Source organism: Choloepus didactylus, chromosome 20 (genome assembly GCF_015220235.1).
Source record: "Choloepus didactylus isolate mChoDid1 chromosome 20, mChoDid1.pri, whole genome shotgun sequence".
Classification (NCBI taxonomy): Eukaryota; Metazoa; Chordata; class Mammalia; order Pilosa; family Megalonychidae; genus Choloepus; species Choloepus didactylus.
The window spans coordinates 21,535,769-21,553,694 of record NC_051326.1 but is presented as its reverse complement, the minus strand read 5'-3'; the positions used below and the strand labels follow the sequence as shown (position 1 = coordinate 21,553,694).

The window sequence follows — 17,926 nt, the reverse complement described above, 5'->3', positions numbered from 1 at the left end:
TCACATTGCCTCATAAAATGTGTTACTATAATAAGGTGATTCAGTAGTGCCTGGCACATAGCGAGTGCTACATAAATATTAGTTATTTTTGATAATATTCACCAAAAACTGAATAGGATCTTGGATAGTCTTCATCTCTCCAAAAATGAATGAATGAATGAATGAGTGAATATTGAGAGAACACTTCAGGGTGACATCAATCTGTTGATCAGCATTCTGGGGCTGCTAAAGATAAACCAGCTTATATTTTAAGAGCGTGGGCTTTGGGGTCAGGCAGATTTGAATTGGAATCTGGGTTCTACAATTACCTGGCTTTCTGTTCTTGGTCAAGGTGTGTAACCTTTCTATACCTGTTTCCTCATTTTAAAATAAATATAACAATTTGTTCCTTGTGAGGTGTCAATGTGATATTGTATGTAAAGCACTTAGGATGTGTTCGGCACATGATAAATAATAAATGGTAGTCATTGTTTTTATTATTATTACTGTTGCATGATTAGAGATGTAGTCAAATGCTTCACCAAAATCAACATCATAATACTAATAGCTACTGTTTATTGAACTACTAGTGTCAGGAACTAGGCTGAGCAGTTCATATGCATTATCTCATTTATCCAGACTATATCTATTAATCTAATGATCATGGCCAAACAATAATAGTATGAGTCAGAAAGGATATAGATCTAGGAATCTACACTAGCTCCAAACTATCATCTTATTCTTTTTTTTATGTTTCAAAAAATCCTTCAATATTTCAAAGTTCTGAAGTCAAGTTATGGGTCCAAAACCTTGAAAATTCAGTCTTTCATCTTTTTGAAATTGGAGCCCTTCGTCTGTGTCAAGTTCCTTTGAACCATCCGAATTATCTATTATATTGCTTTGCTCAATAGATTCTCAAGAAATGCTTTCAAAATGAATTCATTCAACAAATATTTATTGAGCACTTCTTCATAAGTGCATTCCTGTGGGGTGGGGTGGGTGGGAGGAGAGAGGTTATAACAGGTAGATGAGCGGGAGATGGTTTTAGCAGTTGAGATGGCAAATGAGGGAATGATGAGCATCCACGGAGTGACCAGAGTCGGGTGTCTCCTTGGTGAGCAAGTCCCTAACAGAAAGAGAGATGGTGAGAAAGATCTCAACATCCTTTCACACATCGTCTGATGTGTCCTATTTGAGGTAAAGGAAGTAGCTCCCTTTACTGTTTCTGGTAGGAGCTCTTTTCCAAAGCTTGTCTCTTTGTACGCTCCAAACCTTCTGGTGTTCAGGACTAGATATAGAATCCCAATAAGAACATTAATCTGTGCTGAATATTATCAGAGAATTGCCTTTAGTTCCATCTTCTTACCCCCCCCCCCTCTTTTTTTTTCTTGTATCAGAACAAAGCTAGCTTTTCAATCCAGGGTCCTAGTCATCATTTACAGCTCTGCCACGAATGCCTTTCCACACTGCAGTTTCTCTCTTTTCTTCAGCCACTATCCCTCCTGAACTTTGTTCTGTTTGTGTCCAACCACATCCTCCCAGGTCCTTCAAAAAGGTTTGAAATGACCTGAAAGATTATGCTAAAGAAGTGTTAAACCTCTTCTCCTTGGTCTATGCTGCTCATGTTGCTAACCAAAGTGAAGTTTTGCTGACCCCCGTTTCATCAAACTTTGCCTTTTTTTTTTTTTTTTTTTTTTTTTTTTTTTTGTGATCATTTTTCTTCTTAAAGCCTTGTAGCAGAACTGGGTGGGCAGATCAGATCTGTTTCCCTAGTTTTCATTTCTTGTTTCTAGGATGCACTTGTACAATGGGCAGAACTCCAAGGATCCTTGTCTCTTTGTTTTTGTGCACTTTTTGGTAAATTTCAAGTCAGCTTCTGTTTCAGAAGCATGTATGTCTTTATTTCATTTGCAGACAACATTATTAGCATACCTGGGTCGACAGCATCTGTTCCTTCCCATTTAAATCCCACATCCAAAGCAAAGTGTGTCCCTGTTTCAGGGAACAGGCTGAAGAGATGTCTAATTCTGATGCAGTTGTGTTGAACATTTTCCCCACATAAGAGCTGCTCTTGCCTGCATTTTGGTGCTTCTTTCATCATGAGGGAGAAGAGTAGGTTGAACAATGTCATAACGGGGATCATTTGCCTTTATTGTTTGGGTGAACCCTGAAGACCTCTCATATCTGAAGTGGCTGATGGTTGGAGGGAGAAGAGGGTTTACAGATTTCAGAGCATCTCATTACCAACCCGGTGCAGAGTCACAGAGCTGGCAGCAGAGCTGGCTCCATGGGTGTGTGACCCTTTCAGTTGCATAAGCCCTTCACTTAGAAGGACCAGCACGCTTGGTTTGATGCTCTGCTGTCACCGTCTTGAAATTCTTAATAATTTTTGAACAAAGGGCACTGCATTTTCATTTTGCACCGGGTCCCACAAATTGTCACTAGCTATGGCTGGAAGGAATGTGAAGAGGTCACCTAGTGGGAGCACACCATCACAATCCAGGATAGAGAGCTCCCTGAGGGCTGCCTGAGTGGGCAAAGCCTGCTGAAGGGCATACGACGATTGGGAAGGGACATGAAGAGGTGATAGCGAATGCTCCTGAAGGATGTCATCCCAGCCTCACAGTTTGACTTAGAGCCTGGCCAGGACAAAAACTTAGTCCTGTATTATACTTAATCTGCAAGGAGAAATACATTGTTCCATTGTGCCTCAGTCACTGCCAGATTGGTCAGCCACCAGGCAGAGCCAAGGAGCAGAGGACAAAGGCCAGGTGAGCCTGGACTGAGCAGAGGAAGGAGTGGGAGATGTGAAGCAGGGTGGGCTTCTGTATGATGCTCTCCAGGAGGACTCGAAAAAGGAAAATAAGGGGTGGAGTGCCTCCAGACACAGTTTTCCTACTTAGCAGTTTTACTGGTATGCTTCTTCTACAACTGATGAGGTCCCTTTCCAAAGAGAGTAGACTGTCAGGACCAGTCCCTTCTGGTTTAATGGAATTGGGGAGGGGGCCCCTGTTTGCAGGTGCTGCCACCAGGTGTTCTCTGCCAGGTGAGAGGCACTAATGTGGAAAATGGGTCCTTTATCCCACAGTCCTGGGTCTAGAGAGGAGCATGTGTTCACCTAAACAGACCTGGACTGTGGCTACTCTCTCCTCTCCCCACCCTGATCACCCTTCCATTACGCCCCTTTCAGGGGGTTTGCTTTGTGCTTTATTTTCCCCTTCAAGGTTGACCTTGTTCATTTTAACCAGATGTTGACTGTTTTAAAAACAGGGGTATATGTGGAGCTGTGGGTAGGAACTGGCATTTGCTTCAGGTTTTGTGCCTCTCCCTCCGGCTCCACAACCCCTGTGGGTGACATTTGGAACTGTTTCTCCTATTCCAGCTCTGGCTTCTGCTTTCTTATTTTCTTTTCTTCCTTTTACTCTGTCAAGGTCTGTGGAAGGTCAGTTTCTTATAGCAACATTTATGCCAACATCCAATTTTCATTGAAAATACTCTCCTAATTTTCTGATGCCTGGTGAACTTTAACTCTGTTCCCAAATCTCCCCAGTCTCACCAGTCACTGGTTTAATTCTATTTAATTGGGTCTGCACATTATACATTGCCATATGGCTTCAATATGTATGTTTTCACTATCTCCTAATATATCTCCCAGACCCAGGGCATTTATAAAGATGTTGCAAACGGAATTTAATTAAAAGCAGATGCATCCTCTTTGAAATGCTTCCTTATCAATTAACAATGCCCAGCTGTCTCACTAACACAGTCCCGAGGAAGATAAAGACCATCTAATCCAACTCCCTCATTTTGTAGATGAAGAACCTGAGGGCCAGAGAGGTTAAAGTGACTTTCCAAAGGTCACACAGCTAGAGAATCACAGCTCTGTGCTTTGAGTCAGAGGCCCTGAGTTCCAGTCCCCGTTCTGTTTCTATCAGGTTCTTGTGATGCATGTCTGCAGGGACCCCATGGTAGGGGGCTCTAGACACTTCCGGAGCAGCTACTTTTGCATGGAGGAAACTGCACTCATTTCCCACTGGTCTTCTCTTCCTCTTTTCCCTCCTTCCACCTTCTCTTTCTTCTTCTTCCCTCAGCCCGATAGTCTTAAACACATTTTTAAAGACCCTATATCTAGTTCTTTTAAAAAATAAAAAGGTTATTTCAAAGATTTAAGAGGTCATTGGGTCTAACCCTACAGCTCTAAAGATGAGAAAACTGCGGCCAGAGAGTTGAAGTAACTTGCCCAAATCACACAAAGGGTGGCAAATCTGAAATTAGAAACCAACTTGGAGACTGCGAATTGAGTGCTCTCCTTACAGTATCCCAGCACAGACCGATCTTGCAGAATTGTTTGTATTTAGCAAGTAGAGGGTAGAAGTAGGGTTGGGAGCAACAGGGTGGGGGGCACTTAGGAAAGATTTGAAAATACACCCTTAATTAATTTTGTGTGAAGAGGATCCAATGCCTTTAAAAACATGTCCCTGGGTCAGAGATAGCTCTGTTGCCCCGGACTGCTCAGAAGATGAAAAGCAGAAGTTTGTATTGGCACAGTCCTCTTCAGTTCACAAAAAAGAAAAAAAAAAACTGTCCTTTTTTGTGCAAAGACTGCATGGATTGTCAATTTCATTGTGTTTGCCTAGGAATTTGAGACAGTGAGAACAGATTGGCCTTTGCTCATACATTATTTCTCAGTTTATTTTGCTGTTAAATATATTATCATTCCTAGACCAATTAACCTCTGACCTCCAGAATCCTGCTTTCTAAGACACCGGCAAGGTCAAAGGTTATTTTGTTGAATGAAACCTCAGGATGGTGGCCACCAACTCAAATGCTCCAAATGTAATGTTTTATTTCTCTTTTTGTATCTATTTTTAGAGGCTTTCTTTTTTAAAATCAAAACCTACCAGATTTTTATAAAGAGAGGCAAGAATATTTGTGAATTCCCACATTTTGTGTTAATAAATTAGAACACAAGATTTTCTGCCCTTAGTATCAAAAATAGGTGTTCTTAGGAACTTCTCTGCATTGATAACCCTAAGACATTTTGGAACTTTTTAAATGCTTAATTGATATTAAACTTGAAAGCTTAGTCTCTATTTCCTAATCTCCTTGATTTTAGCCTGAATCAAATAGCAATTTCAGCACTTTGAAGCAGGGAGTGGGTGCTTAGAGAGAACAAAAAGGACCTCCTTTCTCTCTAAGAATGACTAGCAGATGTGGCTTCTCCCTTACTGCGTAGGGCGGATACAAGCTGTGAACTTGGTTAGAAAACCGTAAACCACTTTCTAGCTGTGTGACCTTGGGCAGGTCTTTCGTCTCTGGTGAACTGTCTTCCGTTGGTGAGAGTCCCTCCATAAGCCAGTGGCTCCACATTGCTGCTCAGTGCCCTGCTCCCCTGGGCTTTGCCTAGGGAGCTTAGTAAAGATGCAGATTCCCAGGCCCACCCCCAGATCTACTGAATCAAAATCCCTGGAAGTGGTGCACAGAAATCTTTATTGTTAACGAACTTCCTAGCAGGTTCAGTCGAAGTCAGGTTTGGGAGCCGCTGGATTAGATCACCTTCAAGATTCCTGCTTGTTCTAGCCTTCTCTGTGTCTAGACAAAAGGTTCAGACCCCCAACTACCAACACAGAGGCTGGAACCTACAGAAAACGAACAATGGAATTTTATCTTCATCACATGCTAATTATTGCCTGTGAATTTCCCTTCCACTTTCCAGAAGTTTCGAAGCTTCACAGGACAGCGGTGGGTCCAGAGAGGCACTTCTTGGGAGAGGGGCTTGGGCCATCTTGGCAGGCAGAGATGTGGCAATTGATGGCATGCAGGACTGGGCTGGTTTGGGGTTTTGGTAAAGGCGTCACAGACTAGATGTTAGAGGGAAGGCCCTGTGGGAGCCCAGGGCCATGGTGACACGGAGATGGATGGGCCGCATTCTGTTCCCAGGCCTGTGATGCAGTGTGGCCTTGGCCAGGAGCCTCTGTTTACTCTCTTGCAAAAGTCATTTTTTCCTGCTCTGTTTCATGAGAAAAACAACTGAGATAGTGGCTATCAAAGTGTCCTGAAAAATCTAACCCTTTTTTACTAGTGTATGGTTCTCTTGTTAGAATATAGCAACACTAATGAGCTGGGACCTGGGACAGGACTGAAGACAGGAGTGTGGCTGAAGTGTGGGGCAGGTCTTTGGAAAGCTAGAAAGGTGACTTAGTCAGTCTTAACCACATTTCTGACGTCCATTTAATAAAACTATGCAACTTTAGTTAATACCTACACAAGATTTATGATAAAATTAAATGCCACTGAACAGCAAGGGTAAACTGGGCTACTGTACCAGATGCTTCTTCAGAGGCCCCAGGACAAAAACGTGGCCAAATCAGAACGCACATCCAGGTGTCTGGCCTTGTATTCGGTGTTCTTTCCCCATGTCACGTCGCCTCTCACAATGTAAATGTTGTGCCGCTGGCTGGGGCCTCACTCCCGGGTCACACTCTCCTGTAAGGGGAAATTCCAAAGAAAACCTCACAAGATGTTAAGAGAGCCACGGAGGCAGACTTTTATTAAACCTCTTTTATTAAATCCCTGATTTGTCAAAGACCCAACCTGGTTTCTCTACCTACCCTAGGCACGTGTTGATATTCACACATCTGATTTTCATAATGATTTGCAGCCTCAAAATATTTACAGCTGTTAACTAGTAACTCTTCAGAGAGACCCTCTGTGAGAATGGCAATTAAAATGTCAGTTCTGTGAAAGGGGAAATTAAGACATCGAGAAATGATGGGATTTCCCTCCAAGCTCCTATCAGTAGGGAGGCCAGATTTGAGAAAACTGATTCTTGTAGCTCAGACTGCACAGGCTCACCACTCTCTGGCATATTGTCTAGTCCCGCCGTTGCCTCTCAGTTAGCTTTGGATCAGTCAGAAAGAAGGAGTGATATGGTTGGTTTATCTATTTTATTTTATTTTCTCTCTCTCTTTTTCTGTCTACACTCACAAACACACACACACACTATCATGAATTTTGTACATATATATGTATGTGTACATGTGTTTGCACATATGTATATATATGCATTTTTCAATATATATATATTGTTTTTTCTGAAAAAATTGTGAAAGTTGTAGACATCAAGACTCTTTAAATACTTCAGCATGCATCCTCTAAGAATAAGGGTATTTTCCTACATAACCACTATGGCATTTTTATAACTAAGAAAATGGACAATTCCTTTATATCATTTAAATCCAATATTCAAATTTTCTCAGAAGTCCCAACAATGTCTTCTGAAGTTTTCTTTCTTTATTTTAACCAGGGCTCAATTAAGATTCACATATTGAACAGTTCCACAACTTCTTTGCTTATTTATTTTCATGTCATTGACTTTTTAAAGAGTCCAATCCAAGGGTTTTTATAGACTACTACACATTCTCTATTCTCTGCATTTCCTGTAAAATAGATTGGGTCTAAGGCTTGATTAGATTCAGGTTTACCATTTTTGCAAGAATAAATCATAGGTGATGACGTGTCTTCATATTGCACCATATCAGGATGCACTTAAGAGCAGGGTGCTTTTGATCACCATGTTAAAGCTGGTGAGTGACAGATCTCATAATTGTAAGGCACATTTTCACGCTTGCAATTTCTTTGGGGTGATACTTTGGCCCCGTGTGTGTATCCTGCTCCCCAACGATGTTTCACCGAATGGCTTAAGTATCTGTTGATTATCCTTACCTGACACACTGATTACTTTGGAGATGGCAGGGTGGTGATTTTCCAACTGTATAATTTCTTCGGTATTTATTATCTACCTTCTGCAAAGAAAAGCTTTCCTCTGAGGCTCCCCACCCCCACTTGTCTGTCTTTTTCTGAGCATCGTGTGAACTCATGGACTTCATTTATCTAATGTGTTACAATACATTAGGGTCGCTTTTTTGATGTTTAAAATTTCCCAAATTTGCACAGTGGAAGTGCTTTCAAGTTAGCTTGTGTGTCCTTCTGATACGGTCTCCCATGATCTTTGAGTGCTTCTTTGCTTTGTGTATATCATGGCATCCCAGTCTCTCTTATTCTTTTCTTGTCCCTGACCTGAAATCAGCCTGATTTTTTTGAGATGGGGAGTGGTGTTCAAAACCAAGACCTGGGTGCTAGGTGTGTTCACTGTTGCTGGGGCATCATAGTTTCTAGGTCCTCTGTGGACAGAGCCAGGAAATACTGTTTTAAAAAATGAGTTCATCTGATTATTTCCAAATCAAATCTAACACTGTAGGTTTTTCTTCGCATCTCTTATTTTGTATAGGTATCTCTGCTCTCTTATTGTGAACATCTCAGTTTACAGAATAAGATATTTAAACTTATTCGCTTTATTTTGTAATATACAAAAAATAGTTTCTTGATGATAATGACAATATTGCTTTTAATATCACATTTACTAAATGAAGCATAATATTTCCCAGCAGTACATTTTGCCCTTAGAACATAGCCCAATGAGAATGTAGTGTGTTTAAATGTTACTCAATATCATTCTCATAATACAGTTATATTATTAATTTGATAACCAGATAGGCTATTTTCTTTCCTTTTGTGTTCAATTTTAGGATTAAAGTTTTTGATGTAAATTTAGTTTTTGTATGTGTAAAATATTTATAAATTTCAAAGGTCAAAATAATGTAAAAGCTATACTAGGAAAATTCTTGGTCCCATCTCTATCTCCCATTCCCACCCCCACCCTGGAGGCAACTACTTTTATTTGTTTCTGATTTATACTTCCTGTGTTTCTTTTTGAAAAAAGAAAAAAAATAAAAACAAAAATGTGCATATTTTTTCCTTCTTTCACAAAAGAAAGTACACTTTATATACTAAGCATACTGGTGCATTATTCTTCATCTTTTCATTAACAATGATCTTGAAAATCACTCCATATCAGTCCATGCAGATCTTCATTTCTTTAAGGTTGAATAAATCTACATTTTGTGGTGGTACCATAGCTTATTTAACCAGTCCCCTTTTGAGGGACAATCAGGTGTTTCCAATATTTTGCTATTACAAATAATTTTTAATTAATAAATTTGTGTATGTTGTGTATGTGCTTGTGGAGCTGTTACTTCCGGGTAGATTCCTAGAAGCCTCAGCTTCCCTTCGTCAAGGCTTTGGCCACCATCTTGCTCACTTCTCTTTGTTTCCTCCTTTAAGGGACTAGTGGGTCAAAATCAACATGAAAAGGAATGTGGTCTGTAAGGAAGAGAGTTTTGGCCAATTATCAGTGAAAATGGTAACGAACTAAAGAATTTTTAATGTTAAACTCGGCATAAAAACTCACATTATGCAGTATAATAAATTGTAGACCTCGTAGTTTATACTTAAAATTACTATAGAGGGTTGGACTTAGGGAAAGGAATTACAGTCCGGTGCCATTTCATTTTGATGTAGTTTTTCTCAAACTCCTTTTTCTTGCCTCTTATTTCACATTCTCTTCTTTGACTTGTGTTCTCTCCTAATCCTTGGCTTTGGTGTCCCATGCTCCTGGATTCCCACACTACCTTAGACACTGGGATTTATTTTTACTTTTTAACTCATGGTGTTTATCCTTCTTGCAAGCACAATCCTGTTGAATAAAGTGTGAATTTTGTTGAACTTGGGGCACTCCCTTATTTTGTGGGGTCACTGCTCAGCCATTTGATCATGTGCTCAGGCTAACTCCCTGACCTCTTGGTAATTGAAATCCCTCTGCTTATATATGAGTTGAGAGTCTATAATCCTTTTACTCACTTATATCAAGAATAGTCATCACCTTAATCTAGACCAAAGTTAGAACCCATCGAACGCCTATTGCCCAACTCTTACATTCCGAAATCAACTTTAACTCTGTGCCACATTTCTGATCTCATCTCTAAATCATGTGATTCTTCTCTTATTTCCTTATTTCAGTCCCTTCCCTTCCTTCTATGAACATTTTGTTTAGACTGACCTGGGTATTCTGCCTTTTTAGTATTATAGGAGTGAGGCTGTAGCAGTTGTCAAGCAAGAGTGGGGACTGAAGAGTTTGTATTTGACTTTTGCATAGGTACAAACCTAGGTAGGATCCAAGGAGGAGAGGGAGAAGCTTTTTCCCATGTCTAAGCAGGTGTCAGCTGTGGTCACTGAGGGACCTAATGATACAGTCTAAGATTCTGAGACCTCATGACAACGCAAAGCCCCTTATGTTATTACCGACCTTAGAAATGCTGAGGCTCATGGTGTGAAAAAGCCCCTATATATTTTTAATCACTACATAAGCCAAGTAATTCAGGAAATGCCAGAAACCATAAGAAATGCAAAACTTAACCTTGCTTAGCTCTGTCCTATTTTCTCTATCTTCACAGATACAGATGACCACAAACTAATCCTAGCATGGGTCATCCCAAACATCCTTGAGTATTCTAGCTTTCCAGGGACATCTTTTCCTTTACTATCCAAATAAAGTGCTGGAGGCTTCTATTCTACATGCCACACTGGATTCAATGTTCTCCCGAATATGCCAAGAATTTCTGGGGGTGCAACAGAAAAGGAGGAGCCCATATTTTCTGTTCACCTCTTACTGTTCTTAGTTTATAAACCCTGCTTGCCATTTTACTTCTTAGCTGCAGTCTTATTTCCAACCCGTTTTCCCCCAGTATAGACACAGCTTTCATTCCTTCATTTCCTCAGTGACAAGGCTGTTGCTTGAAACTGACTTTAATTGAAGATTTAAGGATAACAGAAGGAACATACATTACAGAATAAGAAAGTGAATTCTTATTCAAAGTGCAGGCCTGTTGCTGTGTTGTCGTACTCTTTCCCTCTTTCCCCTGAACTTTCTCTCTCAACCCTCCCACTTCCAGGTCTTTGCTGTCATCTTCAGGTGGGACACATGATGTCACCCTGAAAATTCTTGTTCCCCAAAGGCACACACATGAGATTTCTAACATGAAAAAGCCATCTACATATTAAAAAATAAATTAACTAGGCAACTAGTAGGTGCTGGTCGATGTTGTAGTTACTGTAGCTACTTTGGTAACCAAGACAGGCATTTTCCCTACTATCATACAGCTTATAATCTAGTGGAGGAAAAAGATATATTAAAAAAATTTCCAAATAACTTTTTAACAAGATAGTGGACTCCAAGTGGAAATGTCAAACAGGGAGTTGTATATCCATGTCTGGAGAACTGCAGAGTGGTTGGGACCAGAGATTAGAATCCTCAGTGAATAGATAGATTTAAAGCCGTGGGCCTCAGTTAGACTGTGGGGATAAAGAAGAGAACAAGGGTCTAGAAGTGAGACCGCAGGACACACCAGCATTTGGACATCAAGTGGATGGGGGTGACTCAGCAAAGGAGACTGACAGCCAGGGAAGCCCTCCTGGGAGAGCTCTCCCCCTTCCTCTAGAATGCAGAAGTGGTGGGTGAGTTTGTTTGTTTTTTAATAGCAATTAACATTTTTCACGTCTAAAGATATTAATGGACAGTTAAATCAGTCACTCAGAAAGATTTTAAGTTTGGCATGTGATTCAACCTTTTTCCTTCTGTTCATGGATCTGTTTACCCTTAGAAAGGAGCTTTTAAAAACAGGGGGATAAACCTACAAAAAACCCCTTGAGAACCAGTGTCCAAAGATATAATGTTGGAATGACAGGCATTGGGAGAAGAGGGTTTTGTTCAAAGTCTCTTAAATCAAACCATGCAGCTGTAACTCTTTCCTCTTTGTCTGATGAGTCTGGCTGTGTGCCTTAATTGTGGCCAAAGCCACAGACGTTGCCGAGTCGTTCCTGTCATTTCCAAAGTGTAGAAAGTTATGGCAGGCAACAGAAGGCAAAGAAATCCTCCCTCCCAGCTCAAATTTCAATGCTTTTTATTCATACCTCTCTTAAGGAGCATCATTTTCTGCCTTGCGTTATGCCTCTTTGGTTATTCTTTCCCTCTTGCTTGTGAGCTCCAGAGGGCAGTGCTATGGGTTGAATCATGTCCCCCCAAAATATATGTTCAAGTCCATGAGTATGACCTTATTTAGAAATGGGGTCTTTGAAGATGTGATTAGTTAAGATGAGGCCACACCGGATTAGGGTGGGCCCTGATTCAGTAAGACTGGTGTCCTTATGAGAACAGGAAATTTGGACACAGGAACCGACAACAGGGGAGAAGCTCATGTGAAGACAGAGGGGGCAGAGATTGGAGTGATGCATCTATGAGCCAAGGAACATCAAGGATTTCCAGCAGACACCAGAAGTAGCAAGAGGCAGGAAGGATTCTCCCTTTCAGGTTTCGGATGGAGCATACCCTGCTGACACTTCGATTCAATAAATGTATGTTGCTTTAAGCCATCTGGTTTGTGGTACTTTGTTACAGCTGCCCTAGAAAACTAAAACAGGCAGGTTCTTGGTCATATGAAAATCTCTATTCCCCACAGTGCCTTGAATGTAATAGGTATCTTATATATACTTGTTAAATAGATAAATGGGGCCAACAAGAAATTCTTGGGCTTCTATAAGAACCAGGGTGCTAATTAAACTAGTATCTTTTGGGAGGCTGACCAGGCCATCTTTCCTTCTGAAGTTATTCAGACATGGTGAGTCCACCATGGTGATCCAGATGTCCTGTACCTGGTTTGGAGACACTATGCTCGTATGCAGGACAGATTTGGACTCTATGTAAGCCCTCATTCTGGATGACCAGACTCTGCCTTTTGGGGAGGTTCCAGGTAGCCCTGGGATATATGTATAGAGACTGAAGTTTCCCTGCAGTCCTGGATGTAAAGCTTCACCAAAAGAACAAGAATGGAGGGAATAAGAGAGTGACTGGCTTATCTTATGTTGGAGCTTAGAAATGTCTTTTAGAATGAGACTTGGAGTCAGATAGATCTTGGAGAGGCAGAAAAGAGAAGGGAAGGGAGGTGCAGATTGGGGTGTGACTAGGAAGTCTGTTTCTCTGGCCCCTCTCTTTTCCCAAATCTTAGAAGATTCAGAGAAATAAATGACCAATTACTGGGAAGAAAAGCATACTAAAAGGTAATAACAATACATAGTAGAGAGTTCTGCAGGAGAAAGCCGATTTCTCCTGAAAAGTTCAAAACTCATATAAGCAGAGAAGCAGAGGGCTGGCCTGAGCTGCAGTTTGGAAGATGGAAGTCATCCCGAATGTTTAGGGAGCAATGAGGTCAGTCTGAGCAGAGGAGAGAGTTAGTGTAGGGGACACGTGGGAGATGAGTTTGGAAAGATAGGATGAGGCTAGTTGGCAGAGGGCTTTGGTTGTCCAGCTATGAATTTTACAATTTACCCTAAAAGCTGGGGTAGATGCAGGTTTTGTGGGTTTTGAAACTTATAAAATTCGAGAGGCTCATTCCAAGAAAAAGAAAACAAAATTATGAAAATCAACTTGCTAGGACTCCTCCCAGGGCCCTATGTAAGAGATAGGTGGTGATTAGCTTCACTGGAAATGGAGAATCCTTGAAAGTTTTTGAGCAAAGGGTGTTCTCTGGGCTGTAATGCTTGGTAAGAACTGTATGGTTCAGGGTTGCAAGCAAACGTAAGTTTTTGGAGTGCCCAAAATGGTATCAGACGAGTTGGCAATCTTAATGGGGACTGTTATTAGTTTCCAGGGCGGCCATGATGAATGACCCCAAACTGGGTAAAAGTGACTTAAAACGACAGAAATGTATTCTCTCACAGTTCAGAAGGCAGAAGTGTGAAATCAAAGGTGTTGACAGGGTTGGTGTTTCTGAAGCTCTGAGGGAGAGTCGTTCCACGCCTTTCTCCTAGCTCCCAGTGGCTTTGCATTCTTTGGCTTGTATATACATCTCTCTAATCTCTGCTTCCATCTGCACATTGCTTTCTTCTTTGAGTCTTCTCCTCTTCTTATAAGGACATGAGTCACTGTATTTAGAGCCCCCCATAAATTCAGGATAATTTATTCTAGATCTCCTTAACTTAATACCATCTCTAAAGACTTTATTTCCAAATAAGGTCACCTTCACAGGGACTAGAAGTTAGGACTTGGAATCCCACTACAGCAACTGAAAGACAAAATTGCCCAATTTATCACTTGTTTCTCTACCATGGATCTAAGATCTCTTGCTGTCAGCCATGTATACCCGATTTGAGTCTTGACTCTGCCATTAACGAACCATAAACCTGGGACAAGCAATTTAACTCCCGCAGTCTTAGTTTGTTCAGCAGAAAAAAAAGTGATTGCCTTAGATCAGTGGTTCTCAAATTTTGCTTCACATCAGAATTTCAAAATCCTGTTGCTCAGACCACTTCTCATAACAATTGAACCAGTTCTCCTCTCCCCGGGTGGGACTTGTGTATCAGTATTAAAGCAACCGCCACCACCCCCGTTCAGGTGATTCCCATGTGCAGCTGAGTTTGGGAGCGGAGCTTCTCAACCTTAAAGGTGCATGTGACTCACCTGGGGATCTTGCTAAACTGCAGAGTTGGATTCAGTAGGTCTGGGATAGGGCTGGAGGGTCTGCAGATCTAACAGGCTCCCAGGTGCTGCTGCAGCCACTGGTCCGAGGACCACACTGGTTGTTCAGGGCATGGGTGACCTCATGATACCCTCCCAAGATTTTACATTCTACTCTTCACTCTCATTCTGTGGTTGAGTTTCCAGTCTGTGATGGAGTGAGGGGAAAACAACATCTGTAGCAGGAAATAGCTTTTGCTGAGAGATAGTTCATTTGGAGATGGTTTATATATGGGGAAAATCCATATGCTACACATAAATGGATTCTGAATCTAATGACATTATTTGGAAACAGTTTAACTAAATGAAAGGGAGCAGCCAGCCCTGTGTGTGCTCCTGCCTGGGTCCTGGAAGGCTTCTGTTTAGTATAACAAGTGTTAATACGGCCTCCTAAGACCTCTGAAAAGGACAGCGCCCTTTCAAGCAATCCAAAATGCCAGAAAAACAGCGGGAAGGATGTAAACAGTCTCCAGCTTCAGATTTTAATCTGTCAAGTGGCGGTACAGTAAAAACAAACCTCTCCTCAGTCTGGCCCTGAGGCCTGGGCTGTGTCAAATTCATCACTGAGCATTTTCATATGTCACACAAGGGGAAGGGAGGGAGGGTGGGGAGGAACGGAGCGCTTTGTCCAGGACCCAAGGCTTTTGGCTCTGCCCTGAGTGTACCCAGTCAGACCTAGAGATCCTTACCTGCTCTGAGACTGGTCCTGGATTTCTGTCACTGATTCTCAGCTATGGCTGCATATTAGAATCACCTGGGAAATCCCAACTGGCACCTGGGCTCAGGCCCTCGCCAGACCAAACCAAACAGGTTTTCTGGGGGTGGGCCTCGAGCAAGGGTATGGATACACTATGATTTTTTTCTTGTCTGAAAAATCTTTTTATTTTGTACTCATTCTTCTTTTAAAACATTTTGTTGATGTACAACACTGAAAAATGCACAAATCATAATGGTATAGTGATGAATTTTCACGAAGTGAACACATCCATATAATTAACACTCAGATCAAAAGATAGAATGTTATCCGTACCCCATAAGCCACTCTTTTTTTTTTTCTCTTTTTATTTTTTTAAATTTTATTTTAATCTTCATTTTATTGAGATATATTCACATACCACGCAGTCATACAAAACAAATCGTACTTTCGATTGTTTACAGTACCATTACATAGTGGTACATTCATCACCCAAATCAATCCCTGACACCTTCATTAGCACACACACAAAAATAACAAGAATAATAATTAGAGTGAAAAAGAGCAATTGAAGTAAAAAAGAACACTGGGTACCTTTGTCTGTTTGTTTCCTTCCCCTATTTTTCTACTCATCCATCCATAAACTAGACAAAGTGGAGTGTGGTCCTTATGGCTTTCCCAATCCCATTGTCACCCCTCATAAGCTACATTTTTATACAACTGTCTTCGAGATTCATGGGTTCTGGGTTGTAGTTTGATAGTTTCAGGTATCCACCACCAGCTACCCCAATTCTCTAGAACCTAAAAAGGGTTGTCTAAAGTGTGCATAAGAGTGCCCACCAGAGTGACCTCTCGGCTCCCTTTGGAATCTCTCTGCCACTGAAGCTTATTTCATTTCCTTTCATATCCCCCTTTTGGTCAAGAAGATGTTCTCCGTCCCACGATGCCAGGTCTACATTCCTCCCCGGGAGTCATATTCCACGTTGCCAGGGAGATTCACTCCCCTGGGTGTCTGATCCCACGTAGGGGGGAGGGCAGTGATTTCACCTTTCAAGTTGGCATAAGCCACTCTTATGTTCCCTGCCAGCCACTACCTCCCCCTGCAAAGGTAACCAGTCTCTTGACTTCTAACAGCATGGATTAATTTTGCCTGTTTTTGAATTTTTTATAAATAGAATCATTAAGTACATACTCTTTAGCATGTACTTTTTGCATGTGGCTTCTTTTGCTTAATAGTATGTTTTGGAGATGCACCTGCATTGTTGTATGTTGTGTTCATCTGCAACAGCTGGTTCAGGCTCAGTGCTGCACAACATTCTACTTTATAAACACATCACAATTTATTAGTATAGTCGACTGTTGATAGCCTTTTGGGCTGCTGTTTTCAGTTTTTGGTTATTATGAATAATGCTGCTATGAACATTCTTTATACATATCTTTGGTAAACATATATGTGCATTTCTGTTGCATACACATATGTCCCTATTATTTAAGTATGTATATACCAAGGAGTATATATATTTATGTTTATATATACATGTCTATTTAGGAGTGGAATTATTTGATCATAGGATAGGCTAATACTCAGCATTAGAAGATATTGCTTATCAGTTTTTTAAAGTGATTTACCAATTTACATTTCCATCAGCAGTGTATAGTTCTGATCACAACAAAGGCTGACACTTAGAATTGTTTGTCTTTTGTGTTAGTTTTCTTAGTGGTTTTTAATGTTCTAGTAGGTCCCATTAGGCTTTTAGTGTGCATATCCCAGATAACTAATGAAGTTGAGTGTTTTTTATTATGTCTGTTAACCATTGTATATCCTCTTTGGTGAACTACCTGTTCAAGTTTTTTACCCATTTTAAAATGAAAGTACCTGTCTTTTTCTTAGTGGTTTGTTAAGAGTTCTTTATATATTCTGTATTCAAGTTCTTTATTAGACATAAGATTGAAATATTTTCACCTATTTGTGGCTTGCTTTTTCACTCTCTTAATGGTATTTCTTGACAAAAAATTGTTCTTCATTTTAATGTCCAATTTATCAATTTTATTTTCTCTATGGCTACTGTTTTTTTTTAATTCAGTTTTATTGAGATATATTCACATACCATACAATCACCCATGGTGTACAATCAACTGTTCACACTACCATCTTATAGTTGTGCATTCATCACCCCAATCTATTTTTGAACATATTCCTTACACCAGAAAGAATCAGAATGAGAATAAAAAATAAAAATAAAAAAAGAACACCCAAATCACACCTTCCATACCACCCTATTTTTCATTTAGGTTTTATCCCCATTTTTCTATTCATCCATCCATACACTGGTTAAAGGGAGTGCAATACACAGGGTTTTCACAATCACACTGTCATCCCTTGTAAGCTACATTATTATACAATCATCTTCAAAAGTCAAGGCTACTGGGTTGGAGTTTGGTAGTTTCAGGTATTTACTTCTAGCTATTCCAATATATTAAAACCTAAAAAGTGTTATCTATATAGTGTGTAAGAATGTCCACCAGAGTGACCTCTCGACTCCATTTGAAATCTCTCAGTCACTGAAACTTTATTTCGTTTCATTTCACATCCCCCTTTTGGTCAAGAAGATGTTCTCAAGTACATGATGTCGGGTCCAGATTCATCCCCAGGAGTCATATCCTGCATTGCCAGGGAGATTTACATCCCTGGGAGTCAGGTCCCATGTAGGGGGGAGGGCAGTGAGATCACCCACCAAGGTGGCTTAGTTAGAGAGGGCCATATCTGAGCAACAAAGAGGCACTCA

General features: G+C 40.7%; 1 long non-coding RNA gene across 1 annotated transcript; it reads right to left on the bottom strand.

Annotated features, from left to right (window-relative positions):
• Nucleotides 1-999: 999 nt before the first annotated feature.
• LOC119516623 lies at nt 1,000-14,588 on the bottom strand. The gene is made up of 3 exons (XR_005213335.1): nt 14,390-14,588; nt 6,305-6,465; nt 1,000-1,105 (listed from the first exon to the last, which is right to left on the bottom strand). It is a non-coding gene; the product is annotated as an uncharacterized LOC119516623 (long non-coding RNA).
• Between the last annotated feature and the right edge of the window lie 3,338 nt (nt 14,589-17,926).